The following is a 17,135-nucleotide window of genomic DNA, read 5'->3' on the forward strand; positions in this document are numbered from 1 at the left end:
ATGGCATGCAAATGTAACCCATCCACAGGTGGCAGGACAAACACAAAGGGATATCACAGCAGGGTCAGACAGTGCTTTTAAACACCACTTCCTAACTGTTGAGCGCTTAGTTTTGCCATCTCAGTATTGTAACAACTTACTGTGAAAACAAAAAGGGTGAGAAAATACAGATACTTTTTATTTCACCTTTCAGCTGAGCAACTCACAGCTTTTAAATAGCTTTTCTACAAAATTCAGATTGTGATTTTGGCTTCATATTTGACCAAAATTAGTTTTACTGGTGGTTTCAGTGATTTTTCTCAAGACTGGGTTACAAAAACATCTGTAAAGTTTCTATTAAAAATTCTGCAAGTGATACTATAGTTGTAACACTAAGGAGAGCTCCTATCTCTGACAGTGAAGATGTGATATCACTGAGGCTTCATACAGAGGAGCCAGCATGTTGAATACTTGAGCCTTTACCAGAGCAGTTAAGACCTGTTGCAAGATGAGGCTTGTAGGTAAAGTTTTTATTTTAATTACAGCTCGAAAAGAACTCAAGTGCCTGAAAGCTCTGTCTAAATAAAACATTCCTGTATGCAAACTTTGCTCTGTGTCCTTGGACCATGATGATTATTGCTGCAACAAAGACTAGAAATTGTGGCAGTATCTCTTAGATGTTCCTTTTTGGTGTATTCTGGCAACAAACAAACTTTTTCCAGATAGCTGGAATTTGCCTTCCTTCAGCAGATGCTTTACATCTGTGTAAAACCCACATCATACTTCAACAGGTCTTCCGTGCCAAGTGTTCAAGAGTTGTGTAAGCAACTATCTTTGCCTACACTAGATTCTACAGTCTAGATTGACTGTAAAATATGTATGTACCTGTGCTCCTTTCTTTTACAGGATACTATCAAAATCAGGAAAGTTTTTTGAGTTTCAACCCTACAGTAGTAGTTGTATGTTCTTTCCCTGAAGGATACAGATAAATAGAAGGACCTTGTATTTCACACACACACATTTAAGCTGTTAGGATCAAGATTAAGAGTTAAACTTTCACAGGTATTGAGCTTAATTTCAGTCACTGAGGGCAGTGGATAGTTAGCATGTCTATAAATTAAGTTCTAGTTAACTTGCTTAAGGTTGTGCAAAAAGGCCATCAAGGAATGTTTAATGTTCAGGTCTTTAATTGTTTCTAAGAATTCACATATTTAAAAGTGTAAATGCAGAGGTGTTGGGAAATAAAGGCAATAATGGGGAGAGTTGTTTTAGAGGTTGCCAGATGGCTTGCTCTACCCTCTTGCCTTTCTCCTCAAAATATACACCAGCTAAACCAAAATAACACTACCCTACCAAAAAAAAAAAAAAAAAAAACCAAAAAACCACAACGAAAAGCACCAAAACCAACCCAAAATGTTCAAGTATTTAATTCTTCAAGATTATGACGTACTCCTGGGTGGGCAGGCATTTGGGAAGAATTATGTCACCATTTATTAAACAGAGAGAAATGCAATTAAAAAAATATTATTTATCACTGTATTATTTATGTTCATGTAACCTCCCCCCTCAAAGCCCCAACAAACAGTCCTGTACAAGGAAACTCCTGTACAAATGCAAGGTTCCAGTGAAGTCCAGAGCAGACATTCAAATCAGTAGGACTCCCAGTTTGTCGTGGAAGTCTGCTCTCGTAAAGTACTTTGGAATGTTACTCTGGAAAAGAGAAATCTTTCAAGCTAAACAGAACTGAATTGAGAACCTATTACTGTATTTGTCAGCCGATCATTTTGTACAGAAAAAAAAAAAAGGTGTATAATAGAATCATAGAATAGTTAGGGTTGGAAAGGACCTTAAGATCATCCAGTTCCAACCCCACTGCCATGGGCAGGGACACCTCACACTAAACCATGTCACCCAAGGATCTGTCCAACCTGGCCTTGAACACCGCCAGGGATGGAGCATTCACAGCTTCCTTGGACAACCCATTCCAGTGCCTCACCATCCTTACAGTAAAGAACTTCTTTATAACCAATCTAAACTTCCCCTGTTTAAGTTTTAACCCATTACCCCTTGTCCTATCACTACAGTCCCTAATGAAGAGTCCCTCTCCAGCAACCTTGTGGCCCCCTTCAGATACTGGAAGGCTGCTATGAGGTCTCCACGCAGCCTTCTCTTCTCCAGGCTGAACAGCCCCAACTTTCTCAGCCGATCTTCATATGGGAGGTGCTCCAGTCCCCTGATCATCCTCGTGGCCCTCCTCTGGACTTGTTCCGACACTTCCATGTCCTTTTCAAGTTGAGGACACCAGAACTGCACACAATACTCCAAGTGAGGTCTCACGAGAGCAGAGGGGCAGGATCACCTCCTTTGACCTGCTGGTCATGCTCCTTTTGATGCAGCCCAGGATACAGTTGGCTTTCTGGGCTGTGAGCGCACACTTAAGCAGGCTCATGTTAAGTTTCTCATCAACTAGCACCCCCAAGTCCTTCTCTGCAGGGCTGCTCTGAATCTCTTCTCTGCCCAACCTGCAGCTGTGCCTGGGATTGCTCCAACCCAGGTGTAGGACCTTGCACTTGACATGGTTAAACTTCATGAGGTTGGCATCAGCCCACCTCACAAGCATGTCAAGATCCCTCTGGATGGCATTCCTTCCCTCCGTGTATCAACCGAACCATATGGCTTGGTGTCATCCGCAAACTTGCTGAGAGTGCACTCAATCCCACTGTCCATGTCAGCGACGAAGATGTTAAACAAAACCGGTCCCAACACCGTTCCCTGAGAGACACCACTTGTTACTAGAGTAATAGTTGCCATCCTTCTCTGAATCATAATGTAGGCATGTCTTAGAATAGTAGTGCTGAAGAGGTCAACTTTTCAATGCAACTGAAACCCCAAGGTGTAACAGGACTGGTTTTTGCAGTAAATTCTTTCTGATTTTTGTCTGAATTTCTCATGATCCGTCTTTCTTGTCTGTCTTCTTACTGGTGCTGAAAGCATTGATCAAATCTTTGGCAAACCTCTTTCTATTGTACTAGACCTAGAAGTTTGTAATATACTCTCTGGCAGGGTTGGCTGGTGACTCAGCATCTTAGTGATAGCCTTTAAATGTCTTCCTCTATAGTAAAATTCAGCAGACAGCTGATGCTAGGCACATGGCAGGGAGCTTGTCTTTCATTTTACGGCACAATAGATGATTTGCAAAACCATCTTAGTGTAAAAAAACTAAATTTCAGTTAAGTGTAATTTAAGCACAGCCCAAGCTTCTACTTAAAATAAGCTTATTCTGCTCTGTAAAACACTGTAGTCCTTGGTGTGTGAAGAGATGATGAAAAACATTCATGGTCAGGAACTGGAAGGGTAACTCAAGGACTGAGTGATCAAAGGGAAATATTTTTATCCTGCTGTCTTGCTGTAGTAAGAGTATGAATCATCTGCAACAAACCATCTGCAGAAGTGATGGTTTATTTACTGCCAGATTTATGGGCATCCCCTCAATGTCTGGGCATGTTATAGAAGCAATATAAGGGCTAGCAAGACCCAGCCCTGTCACATGTGTGGGAGAACAAGCATCACACTGTATGTGTTTAAAGAGAGGAAGGACTTCTGTAGTAAGTTTCTTAACCCTCTCTCCCTCTTTTCCTCCTTCAAATAAATCTATGCCCATACACAGGGAGCAGAATTTATGCACTGGCTATATGTTTAATTAAGTACTTCAGGCTTTAATTTCACCTTTAACTGTTTTCCACCTATCACCTATAACTTTTAGTTGAAATTTATCTAACTAATTTCACTGGGTTTTCACTGAAAAGCTTCTGTAAACTGGTGATGAGAAGGAGCAAAAAAACCCTCAAAACAACCAGCAAATACAACAGCTCTAGAATAAATTTCTCAGTATTCCTTGCCTCTGTGTGTTTCACAACATCTGTCTGCGATTGTGTGTTTGGTCTGGTTGGCTGCAGTGTCCCTCCCTGGGACCTCTGCTCACAATTTTATTTGCTGCTTTTGCAGCTTGTCAACATTTCCACTGTATAAGCACAGAAGTGATAAAAGATATTAACTCAGGTTGCTTGGGCTGACAGCCACTGAAAAGCTGTGAGCAAAATCAACAAGCAAAATCAATAGGGTGAATATTTGTGCATTCACATGCCTTCTCTCTCATGCAGGCGTGCGTTCCAGCATATGGTTACTGCTTGCAGGGTAGCTGCAGCAGCAGTGATCTATGGGTTACAATTTGCTGTAGCAAATTCCCCTTTCCTTTATCTTTAATGCCAAGTATTCCATCAAAGCTGTGTTGTTTCAAGGTGTGGTTCTCTGCTGGTTTGCACTGAACTTGATTGCACTCTGAGTCTACTTCATCCTGTTTCCTTTTTTTTAGTCCTGTTTATGGTACGCAGGGTAATAAACGCAAGCCCTGGCACAGAAGCAGTATCTAATGCCCTGACTTAAATTTTACCCTGGGAAGATGACCTTAAATGAAGCTGCATTAGCCAGAGAGTTAAGTGATGACTTTGTGATCTCAGGATGTGACCATCTCAAGGCCCTAGACTGGAATTCTGCACTAAAATACGTCAAAAAGAAAAAAAGCACCAAAAATAAACAACATATTTGGCAAATAAGATGGCACTGCAGAGACTACTAAAAGCAATTTCCAGGGAATTAATTAGTACATGGTAAACTTTGTTCAATGGAGGTTGTGAAGCTTTAAAGACACTCACCTCCCTCAGAAATCTGTGAAGTTTAAAGGTTCTGAGTAAAGCAGAGTCAGACCTAGTGCATACAGGAAAAGGGATAGCATAGATTCCCTGAGACACAGGTAAAAACATTTGCAAGCTGAAGCCTGTAAATAAAAACTTCACATTGAAAAGGGAAACTGCAAATACTGTAAAAAATTACCCAGGTGCACCATGAACACATTTGAGCATGCAGAAATACACAAACTAAGCATACATGGTTACCTTTCAATTCCATGCCAGATAATCTGACACATTTTCCTGTCCTTCTAATATACATGTAATAGTCACAGAACTAAAAGAAGGACAGGAAAATACCTCAGCAAGCTAAATGCAAACTTTTTCTTGGGTCTTGTATTTTATTATGGTTTAGGTTTTTATTTGGTTTATGCTTTATGTAAATCATCTCTCCTGATGGATTTATGCAGCTGTCATTCTGCTTCTAAATAGGAGAGAACCCAATATATTATATTGTAAAACAATAAGAGATACACAACACAGTCACAATGTACTTCTATTGAGCATTTAGTAATGTTGTTCATTGCCTTGATGACATAAAGCTTCATGGGCCTGGTCATCAGTATTTTATTTACAAAGGAGCCTGAGTGTGAGAAGTCAAGTTAGAGCCACAGCCTTTGGAAAGATTGCCATTCCTTCCTCCTGACATGGTACCTGTCCTGCTGGATCAAGATGAGATAAACCTTGGGGATGACAAATAATATCCAGTATGACCAAGACTAGATAACAGTGCATCTACTGCTGGTGGCATGTCACAGAGCCAGTCTAGACTGAAGAACCTTCTACAGGGTAAGCACCAACGTTCAGTACAGCTGCTGCCACTGGGACACATCAAAATTTTTTGCCCTTTGCAAGGTAGCAAAATTGCAGAGATCCGGAGAACTAGTTTTAAATAAACTCTGTTAATGCCATTTCAGAGGGAACGTGTTTTTCATGAGCATTTTTGAAGCTACTATTTCGCTGTTGGCTACTGGAAGTTAGCAAGTGACTGTTTTTAGATTATGAGACCAATGCAGCCTAGATTCCAGTGGACCTGTGTTTCCAGCTCCATCCTCACCATCCTGTGGTTTGTTCCTGAAGAAGAGGGGAGTCCCTCTGTCTGGCAGACAGTGGTGCTGTGCTGGCTGTGGCCAACACACATGCCAACCCATGAACCTGACTGGACAAGAGAGAAGTGAGGACAGCTGGGCTCATGCTGTAGTTCTCAAGGGGAGACAGAAGGTCAGCTCTGCCCTTTCTCCAATCATTATACTTTGTAATGACTTAATACCTTTGGGCCTTTTACTTTCTGTCAAATGTAGCCAACATTAGCTGTCAGGTTGAAAGTTATGAGGAGGAAAGACATTATGAGGTCAGAGACTGACTGATGGACAGACAGATGGGCAGGCAATGTGATCTGTAAGTCTGACTTCTGAAACACTTTCTGCAAGTTTCTGCAGAGCTGTATATCATATGTTGGTGAGTAGGATTCTCTAAAGCTCCTAAGACCCAGAGTGGCAAATTTATTTATGCACCTCATCTTAAGTTGCATAAAAGGAGAATTAAGTACCTAAGTAACATTAGAAGTCTAACCTAAATGACTTTAATAGGATTTTCTGTATCGTTTGAGTAGCCTTAATCCCATTTGCTGTACTTAAAGTGATAGACGGTAGGAGTTTTGGCACTGATTTAGTCAATAATTTTATAAAACAATTGTAATGCTTTATTTAAAGCAATGATAATGCCTGAGAACCTTGAAAATTTAAAATTACAACATCAGATGCCTTATTCACATGCATTGCCTTAATGGTAAAATATCATCAGGAAAACAAAACCTTAGACTGATACCAAACAGTCAACATTGAAGCAATATTCTTACAGGTTTTTACATTGATCCAGGAAAAAAAATAGAAACGATATCTCCCACTTCCTATGGCCAGTTCAAACCTATACATGTTAGAGAAGAAGACCAGTGAAATATTGAAAAAACACAATCAAGGCGAGTCTTCATTTGGCTTACATTACTTCTACATGTGGGGCATGTAGCAAAAAGCCATATGCCATGGTAGATGAGGTATACTGATGCTGTGAAGACCTGTGAGCAAATTCTTGCTAATAATTATTTGCAAGGAGTATTGTAGAGGCAAGTGGGCAGGGTGACTGCAGGTACAGATGTGTGTCCTAGTCAAACAGAAAGCAGATTCCATCAGTGGGTCCAACAGCTCATCCAGTATTTTTTTTACTGGGTAAAGTTGCTTTTTAAGAAGACAACTAATTAGTTTAAACTTTTATTAACACCCCCCCCAAAACAAACAAACAAAAAAACAAACCAAAACTGAGAACAAGAGCTTTTTTATATGTTTGTCGAATAACTAATTTAAGCGAGGGATGTAAATAAATCTGTCCAGAGACAACCATCCATTTACTGCATTTCAAGATTACAAATTTGCTTTCATTTTATACTGTAAAAAACAAAACCTGTGAGAACATACCATGTCAAAATATTTGGATTTGGATTTAAAATGTCAGGTGTATATTTAGATAATGCTCTTGCAGTGATTAGACAGTCAACATGGGATATTCAGGAAAAAAATCAATCCAAATTGGTAGGTTTCTGTGAAAGCTTTGAGTTTAAATGAGGACTATCTTCCACAAAGAAGTGGTTCTGAGTAGTTTTACTGCAAAACCTAAATGAATGGCTTGATTTTCAGAAGTGCTTAAGCTGGCACAATACTAAAGGAGGATAAAGGACTTCTGAAAATTATGTTTATTGAGAAGCTTATCACTAGGAACTTACAAAGTTAGGCAAAGACTAAGCAGTGCAAATAGTTTGACCTATTTAAATTCTAAGCATTATGGCATTATTTGACCATCTCCCTGACAGTAAAACCAAAGCTAATAAATAACCACATTGCATCATCATTCCTTGCTACCTTCAGGGAAATCCTGTTTACTTAGACCACTGCTTTCCAAGTGAAACAATATTTGAGTTCTTGAATGACATATAAACTTTAATCCATGTTGGCAATCACTGGATACTCACTGACTCAGCTGAGTTAATAAATGAATTAGGTATTTTTATTCTGGATTTTCTTGACTACTTTTTAAAGTGAATTCAACTAAAAGAATGATGATGGTGTCAATATCGCCTATACTAATCTTATACTACTCACATTTGGAGTCTCTGTAACAGCACCTTGGAAGGAAGGATACTAGAGCCATTTCTGTCTTCTGTCAAAATGTTCATTTGATTTAGTACATGAAGGTGAAGCAGGGGACAGAGCCACCCTTAGACAATTAAATAGTCCTTCACAGTATCACAGTATCACAGTATGTTAGAGATTGGAAGGGACCTCAAAAGATCATCTAGTCCAATCCCCCTGCCGGAGCAGGAACACCTAGATAAGGTTACACAGGAACGTGTCCAGGCGGGTTTTGAATGTCTCCAAAGAAGGAGATTCCACAACCTCCCTGGGCAGCCTGTTCCAGTGTTCCGTCACCCTCACTGAGAAGAAGTTTCTTCTCAGGTTTAAGTGGAACCTCTTGTGTTCCAATTTGTACCCATTACCCCTTGTCCTTTCATTGTTTGCCACTGAGAAGAGCCTGGCTCCATCCTCGTGACACTCCCCCTTTATATATTTATATACACTAATAAGGTCACCCCTCAATCTCCTCTTCTCCAAACTATAGAGACCCAGCTCCCTCAGTCTTTCCTCATAAGGGAGATGCTCCACTCCCTTAATCATCTTAGTTGCCCTGCGCTGGACTCTCTCCAGCAGGTCCCTGTCCTTTTTAAACTGAGGGGCCCAGAACTGGACACAATATTCCAGATGAGGTCTCACCAGGGCAGAGTAGAGGGGAAGGAGGACCTCTCTCGACCTACTAACCACCCCCCTTCTAATACACCCCAGGATGCCATTGGCCTTCTTGGCCACAAGGGCACAGTGTCGGCTCATGGTCACCCTGTCGTCCACCAGGACCCCCAGGTCCCTCTCCCCTACACTGCTCTCTAACAGGTCGTTCCCCAGCCTATACTGGAACCTGGGGTTGTTCCTGCCCAGATGCAGGACTCTACACTTTCCCTTGTTATATTTCATCAAGTTATTCCCCGCCCAGCTCTCCAGCCTGTCCAGGTCCCTCTGGATGGCAGCACAGCCTTCTGGCGTGTCGGCCACCCCTCCCAGCTTAGTGTCATCAGCAAACTTGCTGATAGTACACTCAATTCCCTCATCTAAATCATTGATGAATATATTAAATAATACTGGTCCCAGTACCGACCCTTGAGGCACTCCACTAGATACAGGCCTCCAACTAGACTCCGCCCCATAGACTACAACTCTCTGGCTTCTCTCCTTCAGCCAGTTCACAGTCCACCTCACTACCCGATCATCCAGACCACACTTCCTCAATTTAGCCGCAAGGATGCTGTGGGAGACCGTGTCAAACGCTTTGCTGAAGTCGAGGTAGACCACATCCACCGCTCTGCCATCATCCATCCACCGTGTTATTTCCTCATAAAAGGCTACGAGATTGGTCAAGCATGACTTCCCCTTGGTGAAGCCATGTTGACTGCCCCTCATAACCCTCTTATCCTTGATATGCCTTAAGATGGCACCAAGGATAAGGTGTTCCATCACTTTCCCAGGAATGGAGGTGAGGCTAACCGGTCTATAGTTACCCGGGTCCTCCTTCTTGCCCTTTTTGAAGACAGGAGTGACATTTGCTTTCCTCCAGTCCTCAGGCACCTCTCCCGTTTCCCAAGACTTGGTAAAGATGATGGAGAGCGGTCTAGCAATGACCTCAGCCAGTTCCCTCAGCACCCGCGGGTGCATCCCATCTGGACCCATGGATTTATGGATGTCCAGATTGCTCAACTGGTCTTTAACCCATTCCTCATCGACTAAGGCAGACCGCTCCGTTGACCTATCTTCATCCGAGGTCTCAGCGGTACAGGGCTCTTCAGGACTGCCTCCGGCAGAGTAGACAGAGACAAAGAAGGCATTCAGTAACTCTGCCATCTCTGTATCTTCTGTCACCAGGGCACCCGTCCCGTTCATCAGCGGGCCTACATTGCCTCTGGTGTTAGTTTTACCTGCCATGTATTTGAAAAAGCTCTTTCTGCTGTCCTTGACCCCTCTCGCCAGCTTTAATTCCAAGGAGGCCTTAGTCATCCTAGCAGCTTTCCTACATCCTCTAGCAGCAGCCTTATATTCTTCCCAAGTGGCCAGCCCTTCCTTCCATGACCTGTAAACTCTCCTCTTCCACTTGAGCATACCGAGCAATTCCCTATTTAGCCACGCAGGTCTCCTGACCCTCTTCCTTGACTTCCTACGTGTCGGGATGCTCCGATCTTGAGCTCGGAAAAAGCAGTCCTTGAACGTCAACCAACTATCTTGGGCCCCTTTACCTTCAAGCAGCCTAGCCCACGGGATTTCCCCTAGCAATCGCTTGAAGAGGCCAAAGTTTGCCCTGCTAAAGTCCAGGGTTGCGATTCTACTTGCTATTCTACTGACCCTACCACACAAGATCCTGAATTCTACCATCTCGTGGTCGCTGCAACCAAGGCAGCCCTCAACCTTCACTCCTTCAACCAGACCCTCCTTGTTAGTGAGGATGAGATCCAGCAGCACACCTCTCCTGGTTGGCTCATCCACCATTTGCATGAGGAAGTTATCATCTATACACTGGAGGAACCTCCTGGACTGCGGCTGGGTTGCCGAGTAGTCCTTCCAGCAAACATCAGGGAAGTTAAAATCCCCCACGACGACCACGGCCTGTGACTGTGAGGCCGCTCTCAGCTGCCTGTAGAAGGCCTCGTCAACTTCCTCACCCTGATCCGGTGGCCTGTAACAGACCCCCACAACAGTATCGCCCCTGCCAGCCTGCCCCTTAATTCTCACCCACAGACTCTCGACTCGCTCATCATCTGTCCCCGGACAGAACTCAACGCACTGTAGCTGCTCTCGCACATAAAGAGCAACCCCACCACCCCGCCTGGCTGGCCTGTCTTTCCTGAAAAGGACATAGCCCTCCATGACTATATTCCAGTCATGTGAGCTGTCCCACCACGTCTCTGTAATTGCCACCAGATCATAATCTCCTGACTTAACACAGGTTTCTAGCTCCTCCTGCTTATTTCCCATGCTGCGCGCATTGGCGTACAGACATTTCAGGGAGCGAGCCGAGCACACCGATTTCACCCTAGGATTACAGGAGGCCTCCCAGTCATCATCAATTCCGGAGCGCTGTCCCACTGAGGCAAGCCCAGCTACAGCCCCATCCCCCTTCGAATCTAGTTTAAAGCTCTCCAAATGAGCCCTGCTAATTTGTGCCCCACCATCCTTTTACCTCTGTGCGATAAACCTTTCCCACATGCCAATGTCCAGGCCGAACACTGCCGTTCCCTGCAACGTCCTTGCAGCTCTCCAGGCAAGGGAACTTGTTATTGTATCCGTGAAATTAAATGAAAGTCATGAGCACAGAAGGACTGAGAAAGTAGTTTTCACGTGTGGTTAACCCCAAAAGACGTCCGTGATTCCTTAAAAAACATGTAAAATAAATAGCATAATGTATGCATTTATGGTATTAGTACTATGGTTGATGTTACTACATTACCCTATTCTCTTAGAGTCTCTGCAGACACAGATCAAGTTGGTCCCTGGCCTCAAGCAGCCTTCATCTACATATAAAAAAAGACACAAAAAGGCAAGAGTTAGACAGATGATGAAAGAACAGTGACACCATACTGGCCAAAACAGTAAGCCTAAATTATTGCATGTCTGCAACCTGGGTCTTGTGAAGCCTGTAAATGTCCCACACAAGAGCTTCAATGAGGGATTGGAAGGAGAAGACTCCTTTTGTGGAGCTTTTCCTACCAGCGAGGGCAAAATGGGGCTGCACCTAACTCAGCTCACTGCTAAAGAAAAGCTGGTGCCATAGGTTAGATGGCAACAGTAAAAAGGGCTTTGATTTCAAGATAAGCATTGAAGTTTTGATGTGACAAGAGAAATGGGAGTATAAGGATACACACAGAGAGCTAATATTTTCAGGTGTACATGAAAAGCCATATTTATAGCAGCCTCATGGGTAGGTGTGAGCAAGGCAAGACTGAATTTGACAAGACCAGAGAAAGGGCTCAGTGAGAGAACCATAACAGGAATGAGAACTTCAGTTTTGTGAGCAGACAAAGAGAATCCTATCCTTGACACATTATGCAGAGGGAATTAAGTAAAAAAGAGGTATGAACTTGGGATGAAGATAGAGAGGAGCCTGGGAGATGGCCAGGTATAGCCGAAATGACAGGCAGAGAGATTGACACCTGCCACAGCACAAAAGAGGAGGCAAAAAGAGGTTGGGCTGCACGGGGCAGACCTTTGGCTAATCATCAATGAAAGGAAGCCAAAAAGACATACTCATATTTTAGTTGCCAGTGATAAATGTTTTGGAGGTGAGAAGTGGATGTGACAATCCTGAAAAAGTATGACCGATTGCGTAGAAATAAATGGTATTTGATATGTATCTGAGAAGAAAATATAACCACAAAACAGACCACATACTGTATCTCAGAACAGTTGTTAGTCAACTCCATCTTACCGCAAAGGGCCAAGGTATCTCATCTTTGATTTCTAAGAATTATTTCTATCTCATATTATCCTATTTTCAGACTAAGTGGGGAAAAGGTTTTGCTTCCAAACAAAAATAATGTGTTCTTAAAACAGATCCCTGGGATGGCCTGTTACTAACCTCCTCCTATTTGGAGAAATAGACATTCTCTCCAGCTTTTTGTTTCCTTGTTTGTTTTCTTACATCTTCAATGTTTAACTCATAGCCAACTCTGTCATTATTCGTCCTCTTAAATCATCTTCATTCTGTGAGAAGACCTGTTGAGAAACTACAGAAAATAAACTTCTAGCACATCTTCACCTTTTTAAAAGCTATTTCACTAGCTTTCAAAAAGCCTGCAAAGCACAGCGCTTTTCTTGCCTTTTGCAAAGGTTGTGTCAACCTGGCTTTCAGTCAAGGTATATTTCTGCAGTTCTGTCCTCAGACTAACTTCTCTCTAAACCTTCCTTTTTCTTTTTTACATATCGACCCAGAAAATGTTTCTAAAACACTGACATCGCTCAGTTGTGTGGGGTTACACCAAGAATTAATTTGCCCTGAATAAAACCAACAGCAATTTCAGAATATGGCAAGGAAAAAAATTCCTTACTTAACCTAAGCATTTTTCTAGTTAGCTTGCACTGGAAAATTTACAAATTAACTGAAGAAAGCATCACTTGTCCTACCTTAGCATTAAATAGTTAAAAAGATGTATTTTCTTCTTTTGAGCCTGAAACTTAATTATTGCTTTTAGTTCTTTTTACAAGCAATTATGACTAACTAAACCACTTGTCTAAACAAGTGAAAATTTACATAACCTTAAGCTGGTGAAATAGAAATTAACTCTTTACTTTTCCTATCTTGGGTCCTACCAAGGAAAGTAAGATTGATTTGGTGCTTTTTTAGCTCTTGAACCTGAATCTCTCTCTTCAAATTACATTACAGCTGATAACACTGTGATGTTAAAGCACAGAGATCAGAGTATGTTCATTCTGCATCTGAATCTGCTCTAACCTGAGCCTGTACAAGGAACAGCTCTCTGCCTTACTCTGAGGACTCAGGATGCCAAGGGATTTTTTCTTGGCTCTCTTCTGAGATGACTGCCTACAGTTCTGGCCCTGCCTATGCAGCAGACTCACGTTGCCACGAACAAAGATTTCATCAGTCTCCTCTCAGGAAAATGAAACAGAAGTGATAAGAATTAGGCTGTTAATAAACTCTGCAAACTTAATAAATAATGTGCCAATTAAACGATAAAATCAAGTAACCTGATCAATCCAAACGTAACTATGGTTTAGAAGAATTTAATTTTTGGCAGGATACATATTGAAAAATTAAGAAACTTAGATACAGAACCAGAACTGGTGTTAAACTTTACCAGCAATAACAAACTGAAGAAAGAAAATATTATATATATAAATCTTGTGAATCCATTTCAGAACTACAATAACAAAGAAAAAGCAAAGGAGGAAGCCTCTGGACTATTCATATTATATAAAGGTTGGACTAACATTTTCTAATCTGCATATTTCAGATTACTGGTGACTGCATTATTCCAAGATGCATTGCAGATAATTAAGCTTATTTTTTCCATGTCCTATAAATCCTCTTTGTACAAAATGCTGAGTTTTATGATTTATTTCTTCTCTATAGCTTTCCAGTGACCCAAATCCTTCTTTTATTCTGTGAGATCAATATCCATAAGCTGTTTCTTCATAGACTACATTTTAAACATGAAAAATACCTGACGTGTTGTATGCATACTAAGGGTGAAGGATTAGCTTCTCATGTACATCACCTTAGTTTATATACTTTCTTCTGCTTCCTACTCTTCTGGTGAAAAGAGAATTTGTGCTTTGGCCATGATCAAAACAGATTTTTCATTTACACCTAAATGACATATTGATGGGAGTGAATTTATCAATAACTAGGTCTGAATTCTCTGGGTTCACATACCCACCTTTTAGAGACTTCTATAACAGACTAATTATCTAGAGTTTCTTCCACTGGCAATTCACATATGCTTTTCCTACATATCCTGCCTCAACAGTAATTTTGAACACTTTTTCTATGAATAACAGAAGCCTATCTTTAAATTTGTCTTGTGGCTCTTAAGCTGTTCAAGCTGTGGTTACTTTCAATTTCCTAATCCTCAACAGCTGCTAGTGCAGCACCTCTGATACCTGCCCAGGCCTGAGTATTACCTCTTATTACCCAGTATTACCCTTCTTCTCAGGCAAGACTTGCACAGGCTGTGTGTTAGCATTGCGCCACCACAGCCCAGGCAGCTGTCCTCAGCCACCTCCCTGCTGTTGTAAGCAAGCAAACAGGATAGGAACAACTTCGTTATATTTTCTCCTTCCCTTCCATCTATCCTCTGCTTGCCATATGTGTTGGAGGATTTTGTCCTCCTCAGGTCTGCAAAGAACAGAGAAATGCCTTTTGAGGGGCACTTCCCTTAAAGCTACATGCTGAGTAAAGCCAGGATGAGCAGAATTTCACCTTCAAGACAAGAAGACAGAGAGGAAATTGGAGTGGCTCAAGGGCTGAAAGGGTCACAGCTTCTCCTGGCACCAGGATGGCTCTGGAGCTCCTAACCAGGGCACTAGGCAGGTGTTTGGCAGGACTCATGTAATCTTTGACAGAGAAGCAATGTTAGGAACAAGTAATTATGCCAGAAGCTTTTACCATCAGACTGAAAGGCAGGGCAATTACCAGGCAACTGACTGGTGCATAGCTGATCAAGAAGTCTTACACCGGCTGTACTTTTTAAAGCTCTGAAGAAGTTAGTTTACATTAGGAAGAGAGATAGCACAGCAAATGGCTAAAGAATAACATGAGAAAACAAGCTGCCATGAGGAATACGGCACAGTGTCCATAATTTATAGGTGCATAACTGGTCACATGTTCCTTCCTGCCCATTACCCCAGCCATGTGCAGTAACATCTCAAGTCCTTCTTCATTTCTTATTGGGAGTTTAACTTCTCTCAGGACCATAGAAGCATCCAGGTAATGCCAACCTTCATATTTAATATATTTAAAGAACTACGTATCCAAAATACTGTGAGTCTGGACATAACCTTTTGGTTCAAATGCCAAAAATGCTAATGGAAAATGATCTATTTTGTCAGTATCAGAGATCAGAAACACTGAAATTTATAATGGAGAGCAATATATCTCCACAATGGTGAACACCTACTTTTGCTTCTGAAACAGAAATCTTGATTTTGGAAAAGGAGGAACCCAAGCACTTGGATAGCAATCTTACTCCTGTTGCCAAGAATATTTCTGCTGGAGGTTTGACTATGAATTATGGCTTAATATTTCACAGCCACGATAATTTCTAGTTGTCCCTAGATTTCTGAGATGGGCCTGGCAGTCCAGAGCGAGTCATACCGGGGTAGCTTATTTCAAGCACCACCTAGTGGATCTATTTAAAAGAGCCACACAAACAAATAAATAAATAAGTAATTAGCAAAATATTTTAGCTTTTGAAAGGTAGGAAAAGCAGCTGTCAGTGTCTCCTCTTTAGATGTTGCTATTTAATTGCTTGTTAAGGGCAAGTCACAACAGCTCTGAAAAATGCTTAATTAATAAAGGTGAAAAAACACTAGTCTGCCAAGCTGTTCCATTTACAAAATTTGGCTCTTACTGTACCTCAGCATAGAACATTCTCTTCCCAACTGATAAAGCCCAAAACATTAGGAGAGATATGTCCTTTAATGATCAGAATTCCCCAAAGTAAAGAAACGTTCATTTCTGCTTTTAAAGGAAAACCAGTGAAAGAATGAGATGTCACATATTTAGTAATCATAGGTTAGGGTTGGAAAGGACCTTAAGATCATCCAGTTCCAACCCCACTGCCATGGGCAGGGACACCTCACACTAAACCATTCTTCATTCTCACAGTCCCTGTGTCTGCCTTCCTAGACTTGGGTGGTGTGGTCAGATCATTTGCCAGTGAAGATTGAGGCAAAGAAGTCATTAAGAACCTCAGCCTTCTCCAAATCCAGGGTAGCCAGTTCTCCTGATAGCTTCCAGAGAGAGCCCATGTTATCCCTAGTCTGTCTTTTATTTGCAACGTACCCATAGAATCCATTCCTGTTATTTTTTCACATCCCTAGCCAAGTTTAATTCTAACTGGGCCTTAGCTTTCCTAACCTGGTCCCTAGCTTCCCAGGCAACATCTCTGTATTCTTCCCAGGCTGCCTGTCCTTGCCTCCACCTTTTATAAGCCTCTTTATTCCCTTGAAGTTCCCTCAGCAACTCTTTATCCATCCAAGGAGGTCTCCTGTCCTTCCTGCTGCACTTCCTTCTAGTTGGGATGCAACACTCCTGAGCTTGTAGCAGGTGATCCCTGAATATCAACCAAGAGTCTTGGGCCCCCCCTGCCCTCTAGGGCTATATCCCATGGAACCTTACTAAGCAGGTTCCTGAAGAGGCCAAAGTCTGCTCTCTTGAAGTCCAGGGCAGTGAGCTTGCTGCGCGCTCTTCTCACTGTCCTGAGGATCTCAAATTTGACCATCTCGTGATCACTGCATCCAAGGCTGCCCTGGAGCATCACATTTCCAACGAGCCCTTCCCTGTTGGTGAGCATGAGGTCAAGCATGGCACCTCTCCTTGTCAGCTCCTCTATTACTTGCAGAAGGAGGTTGTCTTCCACACAATCGAGGAACCTCCTGGATTGCTTGTGCCAGGCTGTACCGCCATTCCAACAGATGTCAGGATGGTTGAAGTAACCCATGAGAACAAGGGCCTGTGAGTGTGAGGCTTTTTCTATCTGCCTATGGAGTACTTCATCCGCAGGTTCTTCTTGATCAGGTGGTCTGT

Source organism: Neopsephotus bourkii, unplaced genomic scaffold, assembly GCF_033783945.1.
Source record: "Neopsephotus bourkii isolate Nb327-2 ecotype Australia unplaced genomic scaffold, CSIRO-AGI_Nbou_v1 NB_1820, whole genome shotgun sequence".
NCBI classification, from domain to species: Eukaryota; Metazoa; Chordata; class Aves; order Psittaciformes; family Psittacidae; genus Neopsephotus; species Neopsephotus bourkii.